At 32.3% G+C, this 17,827-nt stretch overlaps 1 long non-coding RNA gene across 1 annotated transcript in view; it reads right to left on the bottom strand.

The window, feature by feature from the left end:
- Positions 1-17,827, bottom strand: part of LOC106681115 (uncharacterized) — a 123,595-nt gene that overhangs the window by 83,817 nt on the left and 21,951 nt on the right. Inside the window, exon 2 of the long non-coding RNA XR_010842663.1 lies at positions 17,670-17,726. This is a non-coding gene — a long non-coding RNA (uncharacterized lncRNA). The remainder of the gene's footprint in view (positions 1-17,669; positions 17,727-17,827) is intronic.

The raw sequence follows: 17,827 nt of genomic DNA, 5'->3' as shown, positions 1-17,827 counted from the left end.
TCTCAAATTCTTGATAATCCTCATAGGCTTTTTTGAAAAGAAACAATAGGTAATTTCTTCACGAGTCTGCCATGTAGTGATACGATACCTGTTATTTACTTATTGAATGTTTTAGTTCAGTGTTTCAATAAATAAATATTAAAAACAAAAATGATGTATTTTTCATTGTTTAATTATTATAATAATAAAACAGGTTGTGAGAACAGACCAGTAGGCAGTTAAGTGTACCTGGGCGTTACTCTTGACAGACACTTGACACTAGCTCGACACTGCCATAAGCAAATAAAGCTGGTTAGGACCTCTCCTTTCTCTCCTCCTCAAATTACTAGCTTATAAAAGTAAACTCAGACTGGCCCTACTCTAAGGAGCACCGATAAGTACTCACAACAGCGAAATAGAGTAGTATCCTAAGGTGTATTGTGAAGCATTCTTCTTTACAAAGAGCGAAAACTGACAACATCCGTACAACACTTGGACTGCCGACAGTGGCAGAATTCATCTCACGGAGGTACATCAAATTCTCTGGTAGCATCCAGCACAACTCTAACTAACTATTCAAGACATTTACTTCAACAGGCCCCAAAAAAAGTGGCAAACGACATAAACACAGTCTCGACTGAGGACTAATTTACTATTGACAACAAGTCAACTGGTGAGCCTCGGTATTTTTCATCTTTATCCGTCATATTTCCTTTCCTCAGTATCCTCTTAAAATATATCAAATACAGTAAAAGTGATTGATTTCATCAATTCACGCTAGTCTCCCCTTTAATATCAAACTCTACACATCCATGGGGCTTAGAAATAAAAAGAAAAAAAATAAATAATAAATAATAAAACAGCTGGAATAAAATAAAGAAATATATATCCCCGACAACTCAGCCTATATATTGGAGCCTTAGCCACCCGAAGAGAGAATATTCAATTTAATAGTTTAGAGAAGGGCCTAGGATCTAGGATAATGGACCCTGAGAGATCTATGCAAATGTTCCATCGGGAGGGGAGGTAGGGGAGTATCTTTATCCCGAAGAGCTCTGTCCTAATGCAAGAATATAGGAATTCCTTTACCGATTTATCCTTGATGCTTCTTATGGAACTTGTACCGTCATTGACGTTCCAACACGACTGCTACTGTCCGCTTTATATAGATTACCGATATTTATCTGGACTTCTTTTAATTCAAATCGAAAAAAATATTGTTATAATTGCTTAATTGGTATGGTTTAATTGTTGAGTCATTGTATAGTCATTAAAGATGCATGTCACGGATTGGTTTTTGTAGACTAAATTTAATGAACCGATAAATGAAGAAATGACAATTTGAAATAATTAAAAAGTATTTAAAAATTAACAATATACTTTTTTAAATAAGTATTTTGTATTTAAATCGGTCACAGCTATTTTTGAAGAGTTTAATCATTTCATCCCGGAAATAATGTTTTCATAATGAGGTGTAGATAGTTGACTGTAAATTATTAATAAGTGGAGAAGACAGTCAGGGGTGTGGTCAGATAATAAACATTATTTATTCATACCGGCGTTTCGACCTGAATTTCATGTCTTCATCAGGAATCATAGACGGAGAATTTGTCTAAAACTGTTTTAACAGTTTGAAACTGTCAGCCCCTGATGAAGACCTGAAATTCAGGTCGAAACGTCGGCACGAATAAATATTTTTTTGTATATTTGCTGACCACACCCCTGACTGTCTTCTCCACTTATTAATAATTTACAGTCAACTATCTACACCTCATTATGAAAACATTATTTTCCCCCGACCATCTCCTCCACTTAATCCACTTTTCGATTGATTAGTTTCAAATCTCAATATAACCAATCTAAACATAATTCCTAAACAATCATTTTCTTTTAATGAACCTTATCAGTTTCAAAAAAAATTTACATTCAAGTTGGTATTCCTAAAAATTTTCAAAAAACGATGTCTATGATTTATTTGATTCTTTTAGGAAGTCATCGATCAGTTTTTATATGTATCTAAAACAATCATTTGTTTTTTTCGTACTCCCCTGACGAAATAAGTAATTGAATACATACATTTAGGGAGGTATATATATATATATCTGATAGTTTGTAATTCCTAAAACAATGGAGAGTTTTTATTACCTCTTATTCCTTATTTGCCATTCCGATGTTTCGAGATTGCAAATCTTATTTCCCAAATCAAATATATATGTTTAATTTCAACATCATCTTAGTCAATAGTACATCATACATTCCTATATAAAGTTTTATAAATCAACCGTTATTTCTTAATTAAACGAATAAAAAACTTTGCCTCTATTTCGTGAACAAAAATAATTCAACAAAGTGCAATACGTAGTTTACAATGAGTGTGATATTGGACGCTCATTGTAAACTACGTATAGATTAAAAAATTAGACTATTTATGTCATATTTTGTTAGAAATTAAAAATTCAAAGATAATTTGAAATTTTTTCCCGTTAAAAAAAGGATTATAATATATTTTCTCAAATATGAATGAAATAATCTTACTCCTTAGATAATTTTATAAGTAATGTGTGATTTAAAAACTATTTATTAATTTGTATAGTTTAGACAAACCCTGAGAAAAAAAATATAACTTAAAACCATCTGAGGAAAACAAGAAAAGAAATTTAAAAGATTGTAACAAATACTTCGAGTTGTGTACATGAATGGATATTTTAATAATGCGACTGGGGTGAGGAGGAATATATTTGAATATGGTCTATAAATAAGGGAAGAAAGTTACATATATGTGTGAAATATATAAATATAACATGACTGTTATAAAAATGTTTAAGATTATATAGTTTTATACTTATAAACTATGGGTCTAATGAGGTCCGAATAGGTTTTTGCTCACTTTGAATAATATTGAATATATTTCATACTTAAATTACTAATTTTCATGTCTTTCATCAGGCGTATCAGATATTGTATATTCTTTTGATATCTTCGGGAAAATTAATATAATTAAATAAAAAAAAATTGATATGAAAAAGTTACATGACATAATCTGTATAAGAAATACAAACATATGTCCTTTGTTTTAGTATATACATTGTTATTTATAAGATTATTAAGTATGTGCATGGATTACTGGGGCGGGCAAGAATTGTGAATGAACTGGTAGCTCTCCCCGAGATCAGTGAATGGACTGGCCGGAGCGAGTCTTAAATTAGTGTGGACTGGGCTATAATAACAGCTAGCGGCCATTACCTGGACATCAGATTCTTCTACCCTCTGTCCATTATTTTTTTAACCGCATTTTTCACATTCCCTCCGCCCAACAACACCGGTCCAATTTGATTGCCCTGCCGGTCACAGAATCAAAAAAGAAAAATTAAAAAAAAAAAAATACAGAGAGAAAGAACGAAAATAAAAAAAAAAGAAATATGAAGGGGGTAAAAAAAGAGAGTTTAGAAAATAGTTAGTGAAGCACAGAAGCCGAGTTATTAAAGTGGCCACTCAAAAGCGTAATAACATGGGGCTAATATTGATAGCTGAGGATAATCACCTGGACCTCTCTGCCTCGCCTATCCTCTCCCGGTAATAGAATAATCAATCGCCAAATATAATATCAATCATCCGAATTAGTACAACCTCGGCTAGTTATATAACCAAAATGTAGCATAGCCACCTCTCATTGCTCCCAATCAAATACTTTCATTTTTATTTTTATTAAATAGCGCTTAATTATAATAAAAATTAATATCATGATGGAAAGGCTCCGAGCCGATAACCCCATAATTAAAGTAATTTTCTCACCGCCGTACTCCTGTTCCAACAGCTTTAAATTTAGACTAAATTTTATATTATTATTCCTTAACTAAAAAAATATAACGTTGGAAGGATCAATCAAACATAAAAAATTTTTAGATATTTTGCTGTACTAAAATTGGCCGCCTGATAAAAAGACGTATATTTATCTATGAGATCTAATAAGTTTGTAATAATAAAATCAACCTAGATTTTCTGCTGATGAATCTTGAAAGGATTGGTGGAGGTTCAACAGTTAATATAATTTTAAGAGGCATAAGGCATTCTTATGCTATTTTCTTTCGAAGAAGCCATAGTTTGGTGTATGTTGTGGTGTTTTTTGTAGTTTGAGAACTTGTATCACTCTAACTCAATACGGAGTGGCTGAGGAGGTGCGAAACATCTGGAAATTACCGAAAAAAATTGTTGGTGTATGTTCCACTCTAACATCAATTCCAGTTTTAGTTTGGAGAGACTGTAAAAGTGTGCAAAACTTTAAAATGACTTTCGGCCAGGACGCAATTTTGTAATATTATTGATCAACCACAAATACAAAGGATGCATTATACATCCGAAAGATATTTTTCTCATATTAGTTTATAATTTTTACGAACAACAATTCAGTATTATAATGTGTTAAAAGTCAACCGCCAGAACCTCACTTCGATTGCTTATCACTTCGACATCACACACTTGGAAGACGTCCTTAGACGCAAACCTTCCTTAAGATCTCCATCAGCTAAAGGACATCCTCCGAGAAGACTCCTTCGACAAGACACAGATGAAAGATGTCCTTCACGAACTGGCACCCGACCAGGGAATGCCCTGTTGACACCAGCTTTCGCAAGTCTTACACAAGACTCAAGATCAACCGGTTGCGTCACCTTCATAGAATCCTGGCCAGGATCAAGGTACAACGGCTGGATATCTCGTCTTTGCAGGACCTTTTTTTTTATTTATGTAGTCATTGCGGTGCTTTTATAACCCGCTCTCGGCAGACATGACTCTCTGCTCTTTTATTTTTCTTTCGACGCATGAGCGATGGAATTTACTCTTTTTTACACAGGAATAGGTAAAACCCTCCAGCATTCCTCACCTTTTATCGGTGCAGTTTATCTCGAAGGAATATTGAATACGTGAGTGACGAGCGTCACTTTAGTATAGTAAAATTAAATAAATAATAGCATATTTTTTAACTCCATTTAAATACCATTTGAATGCAATAGCTTCTATAAGCGTAATATTATGTTATCTCTTCATGTGTAAACTGAGTGTTATTTCATATATCGATCATGAATTAGCTCAGTTTGTAAGGTAAAGTCCTTTGTCCAAAAACTTGAAACTTAAAACTTGTTCAGTAAGGCAAGTATTAAAGGTGAATGTGAATTTCATATAGAAAATTAGTTTTTGCATGGGTAGGGGAAGGTTGTTGACGAAATTTGATCAAATTTATGAAATATCATGCCTACACTAATTTCCAACTCTGTTCAAGGTTTGAGCTACATCGGCCGAGCCATTTCGGATTAATACGAGATGTGTGTCTCAATTTAATAAAATCCATATAGAGCCCGCACAATGTCTGAAATTTTTATCATAATCGGATTAACGGTTCAATCTTCGAGCATAAATGTTGGAAAATCTCGGATAATCAGAATCAAGAAATGTCTAACGCATTGTTGCGTGGTCGACTTAAAATCTCAATAATATACATATAGCATAATTTTGAATTACATAATGCTAAGATCATTAAGTTAATCAAACGGAGTAAAAATAAGAGTAATGACCAGTATTCATGCGTATTAATTAAAAATTGGGATTATTTAATATTTACAAAGATATTTGATCAGATTAATTGATAGATTAAAGCTTTATTTTGCAATTTAATTGAGGTATACTGCCGTGAAACTTGGTGCCTAGCATTTATGTTGATTTAGAGCATAAATACAGCAATAACATTAGATTTATTACATTTATTTACAAATGAGAAATAATTGATATATGAGAGAGCATTTACAGCCTGACATAACCATAATTAATATTAGTGTTAAATTGAGAATACTGGATGTTGCTATAATCATTCTATTGACTCTTTATAATAATAATAATACTAATGCTTTATTTATTCTGGGACGAGTCCCTTTAGAATAATACTTTCTCTCTACTTTCTTTTCAGCCATTTCATTGACTGACGATATCATGGAGAGGGGAATAAAGTGGTATTTTTTAAGGACCTTCTTCGAATTTTCCAGCCTAGTCTTTTGAATTTTAACTTTCTTTGAAATAACCCTTTAATTGCATCCCAAACTCTCCAATCCTATATCACAGCCCTTGAAGAATGGTGTCGTAATTGGAAGATTAAAATTAATTTCAACAAATCCGATCAAATTACCTTTACCCTACGTCGTAAGCCTACTGACTGTCCTACAATATACTTCAATAATGTTGCCCTTACCCCTGTTGAACCAATCCGCTACCTAGGACTACATCTTGACAAACGACTATCCTGGAATCCTCACACAAGACTGAAAAGACAGGAAACTGCGCGTCGATTTCGACTATTACAGCAATTACTAGGCAAATGGTCCCAACTTCCAATTCATTACAAAAGACTGATTTACATGACAATTATAAGGCCTATCTGGACTTACGTCGTTGAGCTTTGGGGCTCCACTAAACCTTCGAATTCTTCTCGTATCCAATCCTTACGATCTAAAATCCCTCATAAAATCCTAAATGCTCCCTACTTTGTCACAAATAAAATCATCCACAAAAGACCATAATGTTCCATTTGTAACCTATCTAGCCCGAACCAGATATCAATCCTTCCATTACAAACTCCCTAACCATTCAAACCCATTAGTTTCTAATCTTGCTTCCTCTTTTATTTCGGACAATCCTCCGAGGCGTCTGAAAAAAAGATAGCCTCGAGACCTTATATTGTAAAAATGTTTTTAGAGTGCTACCAATGGGTAGTTTCTCTACATGCTTGGACCATACCATTATGATTTCCTCAAATTTACGAGATGTACTTATGTACAGTTGTAAATGTCAATAAATAAATTAAAATAAAAAGTTTCATTGATCCTTTCCTACTTCTTGTCTACTCTGTTTGTTCTCTATTTTTTATTGTCTAAACACAAGCCAGATACCCCCGTAGTTTTCCTGAGCACAAAGCTTAGTCGGTGCCACCTACACCTCGGGCTTGTTAGGTTTGAACTGCCACCAGCGGGAAAGCCTCGATTGAAAAATTCCTAATGGCAAATTTTTAATATTTCTGACATCCATTTAATTTAACTTTAAAATTTAAAATTTAACAAAGCATTTGTAATTAACGAATATTTTAAGACAGAGGAAATTATCAGTTTTTTAGTTACCACGTTTTACAACCGATTGTCTGATTTTTTAAAATTAATAAATAATATGGTAAATCTAATTTATCTTTTGATATTAGAAGATATTTCATTGAAGATAACAAATATGGTTTTATTTAACCTGTTTTCTTGTTTTATTAATGGTTCATAAAGTGTGATCGAAGTTTCCTGGTAAGCTAATTACTAACCAGGTAAACTACTAATATATAAAACTTTCTTCCAAATCTACTGACATCAGGAATATATTATCGTGCAATTGGTTACGTAAATAACCAATGCAGACTAGAACAGTTGAGACCGAATAACACCCCTCGTTACCAAACCAATCTTACTCAAGTAAGAATACCTACGTACATATTCTGCGATCAGTAATTACCTAGGGATCAGACAATATCATTGGAAACTGTCACTTCTAGGGTAAGGAAAAGTTCCTATATCTTACGTAAATATTTGGTCAAGCTTCTTTTATAATATGAATTGGTTTTCATTCTAATCCTCAGTTACACAGAATCAGTAGTAGTCTGTAACCAATCGTTATTTTTATTTTTTTTATTTTTGAGACTACATATACATATATATTACTCATATTAATTGTGTTATTATAAGTCAAACATGAAAGGTCTTTTTTGGGAGGGAAAAGAGATTAAACTATCAGGCTGGCCACAGCATACTCCTTGGGCAAGCTGAGATTATGCTATAATGGGCATCATTCCAAAACCATTCTTATCTGGCATTTTATTGAGTCATAACATAATTTGGACTTAAAGAGTTCATTTGAAATATCTTCTGAACGAAGGATTGATTCATTTTTTTTTTGTTGTAAATGGTACAAAGTTTTTTCGGACTTACGTGGTATCAAAGAGATGATATATTTTATTACACGTCTTATGTTGTATTTTAATGTCAAAGTACTGTTTAACAGATGGGCTAAGCGGAATATAATCGCAAATTACTTCCAATTAACTTCGTTCCATATTTTTGCATACATTTAAGATGAGATCTATAAATTTTCTTCCAATTCGGTTTATGTTTTAGAAATTTCTTAGTTTAAAGCAAACCGTATTTCAACATTATATGAACAGGTCACATTATTCAAAAGTTTGATGAATATCACTCTTAAACACAGTTTTACCTTATTTCATTTTTTTAAATAGGATATTTTTATATTCATTTTTCAGTTATTGTTTTTTACGCTTATACTTCAATGCCGGTTAATCCAAAATCAGGTCGGAAAATTTCTCCAGCAATCTAAGGGTTCTCATAACTCAGGAAAGAATGATTGAAAAATCCTATAGTTCTTCCATATTGCAAATTGAGTTATCAATCCTGGTGTGGAACAGACCGTAATTACTATAACAAACCTCTTAGCTTGTTCCTAAAACTAAGAAAGTTTATCTAACCAATAACTTACTATTAAACTTTACTCAATGCTATTAATCCTAATAAGGACACTAAATTTTCTGTAACAAAGATGATTAAATTATTTAAGGGTGAGAACTGTAATTTAACAACAATTAAGGTTAACTTACGTTTTTAGTGACTATCTGTTAGTCACCACTCAAGCTGCCGTTTCACTGTTACGAACTGGCACGATGCTACCTAGCAGCCCCAACGAGAACTACTTATGAGCAAACATCATATACTGAAATGTTTATTTCTTATAACTACTTTTTTTGTACAGATTAATAATAATGTTATATATTGTAATATTCCTAAATGTATTGTTTGAACCAATAATTACAACAGAATCTCCTGATCTACTAAATGCTAATGTCTGACATGTAGATGGAGCTTAATAGCCTTGAGAGTTGACCTAAGCACAAATTTGGCTAATGTTTGAATTTCCCCTTCGGTGATTTTCTTCTTTAGGAGGCAGTAAGTTACAATTACAAAGTGGATCAGTACATTCTGGTACTGTTTTTGGAAATGTATATTGGATTTTTATTTCACACTGCCTTGACTATATTTCTCCTTATTCTTATAAATTTTATTTATTTTTGTAAGGAATTACAACTAGTTTCTGTCGACCCCTTCACTACCGTAGGCTAGTTCCCTACAGAGTAAAGTTGTCATCCTGCGGGGATTTACTATCAATTCCCATAAAACTCATCCTAACGAGCTACTGAACACGCATTGTCGGGACCTTTTGATAAAGACTTCACATTTTTTATTAGAGTCAGAAGTAATAAATTATATACAACCACTTGGAGACGTTATTTAAGGAATGAATCTAGTGGAATACATGGCTGGTTCATTATCCCGAAAAATGCCATATCGAGAATCAGGCACTGCACATAGTGTTCGAATTAAGTTGTTACTGATGTGGATTATATTTTATATTTTAGTCATATATGATCGGCGATAGTAAAATGGTTTGTATCAATCAACCTGACATACTTGATCAATGAGGTAGACACAATTTATCATACATGTACAGCATTACTACCGACTTAAGTGTACGTAAGATCAAAACCAATTGATTTGAGACTGTTAAAAAAACCATATAATTTTAATTATAATTTTCACCATTAATGTAGGACAGTAAAAGGAGGCAAATAAATAAGTTATCATTGGGTTTCATAAACAAGCAGAAACAGACAATCTCTTGAGGTAAATGAATGTTAATGAATGCCAGGATGATTTTATTTTTTACTAATTGGTGTATAGATAGCGTTGCAGTGGCGAAGGAGGTTGTTCATTTACATATAGTTTTGGAGGGAACGAGAGAGAGAACAATGGGGGGAGTTGAAAAGGATTTAGGCGGGAACCATCGGACATTATGTTGGTCCTTAGCCCACGTCAATACTTCTAATTTACATGGGAATTTGATCCGAGAGGCAAAAACCCTTTCCGACCAAATCCTGATTTAGTGCCATCTCCAGGGCGGACACATAGTTCGGGGAAGTTCGTCTCCGTAGAGGAGCCGTCCCCGATGAAAAAATACATAACAGAAGAGAGACTTTGAATTGAATGGACCATGTGTTAGGATGTCAGGCTACACCTATACAGTACCCAGATCACGGACTGGCGTTTTTGCCCTCTGTCTGTCTCTTGTTTTCAGGTAGCCCTTCGTTTCGGAGGCCCTCGACGGGAGGTATTAAGTGAAGTGTCACCTCTCCTTATTGGACAATTATCTTCTAACAATTAAAACCAACCATTGAATAGCTTAGATTTAATATGAAATTCATTATTATACACGAATATATCATCAATTTTTTTATTAATGCAATATATAAAACAATTGTCAGAATTTCCCGAAGATATAATATGTTTCCACCTATATTATTAACTATTTTCATTTTTATCTTTTGGACTTTTAACTTCTTATTTACCTGTTGCGAATGTTGTCTACAATCCCTTTTTTCTATTCCAACATAAAAATACACTAATCAAATCCTTATCACTTAACTTCAGAAGCATTGGATTCAATACTTAAAGTGTAAAATTTTAGTAACACTGTAAAGAATAGTATACAATAGTTTTCATTAATTATAACTTTAAGCCTTACTAGTTATAAGTTTTAAAAATTAAGGTAGTAAGGAGGTTATCAAATTAAAAATTTCTCGACCTCAATGTTCCATATGTTGCCGATTTGGGCAGAACCAGATACCATTTCTTCCATGATAAACTTCTCAACCACCCAAATCCATTTGTTTCTAACCTGGCTTCTCCTTCATTACCTAATAATCCTCCTAGACGTCTGAAAAGAAGGTGGCCTCGAGATCTTCTCCTCTAGAAATGTTATTGGAGTTCTATCAGTGGGTAGATTCTCCACATGTTTGTATCATGTCATTATGTCACCTACAGCAAATTTACTTGTATATATTTGTATACAGTTGTAAATAACAATAAATAAATTATTAAAAGAAAAAAATTTCTCATTTTTTGATATTTATTTTTTAAATTTTTACGTGTTCATTGTTTTTAAAGTTGGCAAAGATTGCCGGTTTTCCTGCCAAAGTTAAGAGATGCCCGATACAATTTTGGATTTATTGGCCAAAATCGTTTTGATATTTCTGCCCATCTTATCATATTAATGCCACGCTCTAATTTTTATCTAACATTTATTGCTTATCTACATTATTTTGATGTATCTATATTGAGTGCCCTGTTGGTCAATCTTTAGCGTACTAACTCAGCCTTCACTGGGTCATTAACATTGACAAGTTGAGAGGGCTGCGCTGTGATCTCGAAGGGCAATCAACCCTGGGGGCTAAAAGAGTGGGTTCGGGGATCCTCAGGTTGAGAGAGTAAATATTGTACATAATCGTGTAAATGTGATTAGTGCTTTTATATTATTGTTTATTAGTGCAAAATTTTACATTCTTTATTTTATCCTTTTTTTCTTAAAGTACATAGTTTGAGTATGTTCATTTTACAAATATTTTTGTTAGTATACATATAGAGATTTTAATATATATATATTTTTTTTTAAATTAAGGTATGAGTGTGATTTACCACTACTACTTATTGTCCAAGGTTGCGGCAGATTGTAATACTTATCAATAAATAAAACTTGAATTATTTATTTATATTTGTAGACAGTAAATCCTAGTGGAAGGCATCTGTGTTATTTAGAATGTCTTTCCCGTTGTAACCCCAAATTATACGACAAACACCTCCACATAAAATTACATTAACAATGAATCAGACATTAATACTAATTTACAAAACTAATTTTGTGGGCTAACTTGTGAATTTATTTTCACTAACTCCATTTCAGTCAAAAATGATCCAAAATTAAGCTAATTCCCATCCTCACCATGACCAGGGTCATAGAGAATCGTTCCTGATTTGTAGGCTTCTGGCACGAGAGGATTGGCCAGGAAGTGACTGCATTCTCGATGTACAGGAATGTGGACAGCTTGCCAAAGACCCACACCAGTTCTTTTTGTCCAACACCACATACGAATCACGAATCATCCCAACAATGTATACTCAATCACCTCGGATTTTCGAGTTTCGCTATCATCGATTAAAAAACGAAGAATTAAATAAAGTTGTTTAAAAAAAAAAATTTGGATTGTTCTTGCTATTCAGGATCACCATTCTTTATAAAAAAATATGAGACAAAATGTGTGACAGTAGGGAGGGAGAAGGAGAGGATGGAACGAAAGGCAAATTTAATTATCCGTAAAGAGATACTTTAAAAATGATTAATAGAAAAATATAAAATGAGTATAAAGTTTGTATATTTAAAAACAATGAGTTAAAATTTTTTATGGAAATAAATGTACGTTCTTACACTACATAAATATTTTTTTCTTTTTAACTCTGTTAACATCAGGAATAGATCTACCCGTTGACAAGATATATAATTAGGATTAGAAATCAACTAGAAAAATCAAGAATTTGAAAATTATTTGAATCAACAAACCTGGTGAGCTCCATCAATAACAGACTGATAAAAAATACAGACTACCCCAGTCCAAATGATCAAAGTTCCTCAGCTCCCTCTTAAAATGGATTACCAGAATGCAGAAAAATAGGCTACCCTCAACCCATTTTAATCTTCACAACAACCTCACGCATGGGGGTTAGATGAAAAAAGAAAAAAAAAGAGAATTTGAAAAATCTATTAAAACTAGAAAATTTGTATTCAGTGTCAATGGTAGGTAGTCTCGGTTATGTAGTGGCAGTAATGTTACTTTCAAATAGTAATAGACCATTTTCTCCACTAAAATAATTAAATGAAAAAAAGAAGCAAAATCACCCATATATAACATATACTGTAATAAAATCTTTCAGAAAAAAAAATGATAGAGGATAAATACCGAAAAAAAACTGATTCCCGTCTTATAGTTTTGTATAAAACAAAAAAAAACCTATTGTTTTTTTCCAACATGAATCAAAACTACGAATAAAGTGGCAAGTATGTGGAGTACAATATTTCCATTCCTAATCCAATACCTATATTTTTAAAAATAAAATTGTGTATATCCGTAAATATATATATTTTTTTAAATGTAATGTTAATTAATTTAAATTTGTATTTTCTTTTAAATAACCTGGATTAAAAACACTTCTACATTGTTATTTCATAAATTCATCACGATTTCAAATTTAGAAAAACTCTGCTTTCGTTTTGGTGTACAAGTACATCTTATCCCAATCTTAAAGTACTGGGTTTACTGAGCAAGAAAAAATAATAAAAAGATGTTAGTGTAATATAAAATTGAGTTTTTTTTTTCATTAAAAATACTTTAAAGATTTACGTTTAGTTAGTATTAACATATTTAAAAATTTAATAAACAATCGTGTTGATTTGTTTAACACTGTAGAGTCAGCTCTGTGGGTTTGGGAGCCCTCCGGATCCACCCAGCCTCGTAAATTATTAACTTGTTAAAAATCAGTGCTCGATTCTGACCAAATAATCTCCTTGTATAATCGTTGGCTTAGAACAGTACTTCCTTACAAGTTACTGAACCCTTAACACTTGATGGGTTGTTGCGATACAGATTTTAATTTTTTTAAAGGTACTTTAGAGGACGTTATTTAAGCTATGCCAATCTATTTCATTGGGTATAAGACTAGCTGAAAAAGAACTTGGGTAAAAGACCTAGAAATTCGACACTGACATGATGATTTTAATCAAAATCGTTAGAGACATTTCGAGAAAATCGAAAAAAAATAATATTAGATATCACTTTGTTTGGGTCAGTTGATTTTAACGAAAAAAATTGCTACCATATCCCAGCCATATGTCCGCCTTCAATATGTGATTGTAAAAACATATACAAAAACTGCTTTGCGAGACTAGATTTTTTGGATTCTTGGGACCTCAGAACAAATATTTCCGTCAAAAACTCGAATTCGAAATTTTTCACGATCGCAATAGTTTCCTTTGCTGGTTGTGATAGTATTAGATTAGACTGCAGAGCCCAAACCTTGTCCCATGGTAAGAACATTTACCAAGGGGAAATCTTGCCATCTCCCAGGTGGTGGTGGAGAGGCGATTTCCCGGAAGAGCGGGTTGGTGCAGGCCCTCAACCAAATCAAGCAAAATGAATTGAAATACAAATGAATTCAGCAAGTAGGCCAAAGACTTTACATTAATCAATATAAAAAGCTTGAAATGCATCTTTTTGTTTGTAAAATATACTTATTCATGTAGAAGAAATGATCAGTAAGTAATTTCACTACTATCCTTCAGTGGAGAAGCGAAGGAAGCACTAAATAGCAAATTTGAATAAATCAGACAAACCGGACCTGAAAAATATTGAAACACAGTTTCCAAATAAGTATAATACGTTAAGAGTTAGAATCGGTTTTAATGGGGAAATTAGATATATTTATATTATAGTTATATTTATTTTTAAAAAATGATTGTTATAGTGAAAATTATATTAAGCTGTTCAGATAAGGGAGTACAATGCACAAGCTGAGCGGATAATATCTGTCTGAATTAAGGCGTTCCGTTTCTGTTAATGTTCTTTATTTCAAATAAATATTTTCAATTTCTTTTCATTTCAATGATTTTTTTTTTTAAACATAACTGTCATTGTGGTAAACAATCTACTCTAAAGTCCATGGATAATTGATGCTTCTCTTAAGCCACTGCTACACGGTGATATAAACACCTTCCATCGTTGGACGCTTGTAGGTTACCGTGTGGTTGAGTCTATCTACGAGGTACCAATCTTAAACTTTAGCGTACCAATGCCATTGGTCTTTTGATCTAACGTACAGACCAACATATCGTGTAACAGCGGGCTTAGTTGTAGTTGAGGAGCTATTGTCGCTACTTTTCGGAATATTCAAGAAACATTTAATGTTTAAATGAAAGCATTTAATTTCTGTTGTGGTTAGGGAACGTCTAATGTATGAATTGAAGGTTAATCACTAGTTGTACAGAAGCTATTTTATATTTCAGTGTGTACCCGTTCTTTCCAAGAAAATATTTCATAGGTTTCTTTCCACCAGATTATACCTACACGACTTCTTTCATTTATCATTTATCTATGAAAGTCTCCAATTCAAAATTTTATATACTACAAGATCCTCCCCTTTGAAACTCCGCCTACAGTTTTCAAGCATCTGCAAACCTTCTTAATGAGCTAATGAATCTTTTGATGTTCTCATTCATTCAACATTCGCCTTACTGTACTTTAAGACGAATGTGTTCCAATGACTTTTAATTTAATTTTGTTCCATTGTTTTCTAGTTATTATTTTTTATCATTCAATTTATATATTTCAATAAATGCAGTGGGAATCTGTTCTATTCGTTCTATCTGAGTCTGAATTCATTTGCAAAAATGAAGTATTACATAATAAAAATAAATGTAAGACATTCAAGTTCATTCTTTTATATTAGTTCCTCTTTCTGTAAACGCGTGTAAATTAGGTAATGAGTATTTCCTTTTAATTCATTTTGTTTAAAGTAAACTGTAGAATCATTAGATATTAAAAGAACATACAATTTTAAGCAGATTACACAAAATTAAAATAACCCATGAATACTTGCTGCTGTCAGGATCACCTAGACCAATATTCAGACAGTGTAGCGTATCATTAACTATTAAACATATACTGACATACTGCAGACATCCGATAGACATTGGACTCTCATATCCTTTGGAAACATTAATAATCATAGTAGCCATCACTATCCTGAAATATTACATATCCATACCAACATAGCACCTTCAACGGCCAAGAGGCTCCATCAGTTTAGAGCGGTATACTGTGACGTGTAGTGGGACATACTTTACTTCAAAGTGCAAAGACGGACCACATACATTCGATATTCGAACTACCGACTGTGACAGAATTTATATTGAGGAGACATTTAATTTTTTGACAGCCTTCAGTACTGTACGAACCCATTATTTAGGACACTGATACCGACATGACGGCTACAAAGGTGGTAGAGACACACAAACAAACTCTGACTCGACTGAGTACAAGTAACTAAATTATTTGAATCAACATAAATGGTGAGCCCCGTCACCAACAGACTAACACAAAATACAGACTACCCCTTCCCAAATCAACAAATTTCCTCAGCCCACTTAAGAATCACTACCAGAATGCAGAAAAAAGAGGCTACCTTCAACCCGTTTTCATCATTACTTCATCCCTAAACACCCGAGGGACTTAAAAATTCATTACTTAATGAAAACAAATATGTACGAATATACTTACCAATGTTGATTTATTTTCGTTTATATTACAAAAAATTATATATCTTTATGTCGTTGGATAATTTTAATTTATTGTTTTAAACAAGGGGGGTAACTCCTGTCCCCTAACCCTTAAACAAGCATCTGTTCATTCAATTGTACTGCGCTGCTCAAATAGTATAACTGTAATTTACATGTATTCTGCAGTTCAGATAATACACGAGTATTATTTTTTTTATTTAGTGTATACAGGAAAAAAAATCTTTATCCCAAAATTTTAATTTGTACTTCAAGTTAGTTTCTCTTCAAAAACTATGTTCTTAATCACTTTTTCCTCTAAATTGCTCTGAATTTTTATTTCGTCTTTGCGCCTGCACATTGACAGAGCCACATCAGTTGTCCATGAGTAAATATTGTGTCCTTCTATGTTACACATAGACAAATTTTTTTCAAAACTTTGCCCTTTTTGATTTGTTTATAGTCATAGTAAATGCCAATCTTATAGGAAATCGCCTTTTTCATTTGTTCTATTTTTTGCAAAATGCGTTCTTCATCAATTAAACACAATTTTTTTACGACCTATTTTTATTAATCTATCTTATATGTAAAATAAAATATTACACGGTTATCACTAAAAATGTTTTTATGGAATAAAGCGATTAATTATTTCTAGCATGTAACCGGACATACTGTAATGTAGAAAATAATGATATTAGGAATATTTCCGAGATAGAAATTCAGAATTTATAGGCAAACATCACTATTGCTGTAGATTGCCTTATGCAATACAATTATACAAAAAAAATTGTATTCCATAATAAAGTAAGATATTTTTTCCATTTACAATATCGGTGGATTTCTCGTGACCTTCTGGACTCACCCATTGAATCAGATGTGGGATGATCGGATTAAATGCAATAATTTTTTGAAGTCATTAATCTTATACTTTTGTGTGCAATCTTTATAATTCACAATTCACTTCACATTATCCTACTTGTGTATTATAGAAGTGTAATATGCAAGGAAACATGGCATTTAATTTTATAGAATGTTTATAGTTTGATAAAATAATTGTTGATTGTCAAGAAATACATCAGTTGCATTTTGAATTTGTTTTTCCATGTTCAATTATTGTGAATTGTTTCTGTGATTCAAATGAAATCGCAACGATAAGTTAAAAAAGACCAACCTATAATAACATTATTATACTTGATGATATAAGTTTCTAAGGCCATATTTTTAATTGCATAGAATATTAATGTTAAGTTGAGATATATTAATTTTTTTTAATGCTATAAATGTTTGGCTAATTTAATTTGAGTTTAAATAATGGGTGTTGCAATCTAACTCAATATTTATGTCTGTTGGCTTTTGTACGAACTACAATATCAGGATTATCCATGTAAGTTTACCTTTATCCTAGCTTGTTAAATTTTCTTCTTCTTAACTTGCAGACAGGTGTGAGGTATCTGTGGTAAGAAAAATAAAATAAATAAGTACAACATATGTATTTATTACATGTGTATATATGTATACAAATACCTAGATTGAGTGTCAACATATTATATAT

This window comes from Halyomorpha halys, unplaced genomic scaffold, assembly GCF_000696795.3.
Source record: "Halyomorpha halys isolate HHAL.00 unplaced genomic scaffold, Hhal_1.1 Scaffold310.1, whole genome shotgun sequence".
Lineage (NCBI taxonomy): Eukaryota > Metazoa > Arthropoda > Insecta > Hemiptera > Pentatomidae > Halyomorpha > Halyomorpha halys.
The sequence above is the reverse complement of the archived record's forward strand: the minus strand, read 5'-3'. Positions and strand labels throughout refer to the sequence as shown.